General features: G+C 37.7%; 1 protein-coding gene across 1 annotated transcript in view; it reads right to left on the reverse strand.

Annotated features, from left to right (window-relative positions):
* LOC105821316 (disintegrin and metalloproteinase domain-containing protein 32-like) overlaps positions 1–1,953 on the reverse strand; it is a gene marked incomplete at its 5' end in the record, with an annotated part of 177,515 nt that overhangs the window by 58,520 nt on the left and 117,042 nt on the right. The window lies entirely within an intron of this gene.

The following is a 1,953-nucleotide window of genomic DNA, read 5'->3' on the forward strand; positions in this document are numbered from 1 at the left end:
AAACATATGAAAAAATGCTCAACATCTCTAAGCATCAGGGAAATGAAAATCAAAACCACAATGAGATATCACTTATCTCCAGTGAGAATGGCCTTTATCAAAAAGTCCCAAAACGATGAATGTTGGCCTGGATGCGGAGACATAGGAACACTCATACACTGTTGGTGGACTGTAAACTAGTACAACCTCTGTGGAAAGTAATATGGAGATACCTCATAGAACTACAAGTGGAACTACCATTTGATCCAGCAATCCCATTACTGGGCATCTATACAAAAGAACAAAAGACATTCTATACAAAAGACATCTGCACTAGAATGTTTATAAGAGCACAAATCACAATTGCAAAGATGTGGAAATAACCCAAGTGCCCATCAATACATGAGTGGATTAATAAAATGTGGTATATGTATACCATGGAGTTCTACTAAGCCACAAAAAGCAACGATGATCTAGCACCTATTGTATTAACCTGGATAGAGCTGGAGCCCATTGCACTGGGTGAAATATCATGAGAATAGAAAAACAAGCACCACATGTACTCACCATCAGATTGGTATTAACCAGTCACACATAAGTGCATACATAGTAATAACATTCATCGGGTGTCTGGCAGGTGGGAGGGGGGAGGAGGGGATTGGTATATTCACACCTAATGGTTGCGGTGTGCACCGTCTGGGGAGATGGACACACTTGAAGCTCTGACTCGGGTGGGGCAAAGGCAATATACATAACCTAAACATTTGTACCCCTGTAATATGCTGAAATAAAAAAGCCTGTATTACTAAATATGAATAGACAGACAATACTCAAAAGACATTTAAAGAAAATCCTTACCCCCCCCACACGCAAATACAAAGAATACAGAGATATCAAACAACAGATCATTAAAGAATAAAGAATAAAGGTACTTTAAAAATTACACTTTGAGGCACTTTCACTGTCTCCCAAAAGAAGGGACTACCAAGTCTTGTCAGTTTCTTTATCAATCACTGGTTATGTTAATTCCTCTTCTAGTTCAATCATAATCCCATTTGGACTCTATGAAACCTAAAAACTAAATTATAAAGGTAAAACTCAATTAACTGCAGCTAAGTGAGTTATGAGGTATAACAGTAGGGCAGACATCCTTGGGTTTCAGAACTATGGAATCTAGGAAAAAGGGGATATTAGTCACCGGTCCAAAAGCATACACACATCCCTCAGTATAGTACCTAAACTTCACAGGTTGCTGTTTCCCATATGGTCCCATACTGAGCCTTCAATAGACAAATACACCATTCTATAAGTCCAGCTGTTTCTTGTTGATGGAATAAGCGATAACACCAATGAGTTGCTTAGCCATTAGCTCATTGCTACTATTTGAAAATGAGTCACTTGTTCAGAAGAAATGTATTTGGTACCACAATACTAAAGAGGACATCCCAAATGTTCATGTATATGATTTCTGTTTCTTGTTAGGATGTAAAGGAATGTTAAGAAATATTTGCTTCTGCAGTAACAACAGGAAAATGCAAAAAGATAAATATTATATTCTTTATGCAATTACAGAAGAGAGCTGGATGCAAGAAAATCTGAATAAACTGCATATCAGATAGAAATGAGGCTTTCATGTGTGAGCACAGAGTCAGAGCAGCCTCTAAACCTGGGGACAGGTGCTTCATCTAGATATGAAGGAATGAAAGAATATGTCTGCCACAGAAGGAGAGATGAGATAACCTAAGCCCTGTATGAAAATGAGTCAAAGGAATGGACTGGAATCTGGAAAAACCCCAAATATAAAAATAAATGATATGTTCAACAATCACCCTACACACACACACATCATGCCAAGAAATCAGCAGTGAAAGTGAAGCTAGAAAACACAATGAAATCAAGTAGTCCATGTATTCTGGCATTCCTTAGATTTAAGGACCCTGCCAATGAATCAAAAAATGAACAAAAATACACAAT

This window comes from Propithecus coquereli, unplaced genomic scaffold (genome assembly GCF_000956105.1).
Source record: "Propithecus coquereli isolate 6110/MARCELLA unplaced genomic scaffold, Pcoq_1.0 Scaffold568, whole genome shotgun sequence".
Taxonomy (NCBI): domain Eukaryota; kingdom Metazoa; phylum Chordata; class Mammalia; order Primates; family Indriidae; genus Propithecus; species Propithecus coquereli.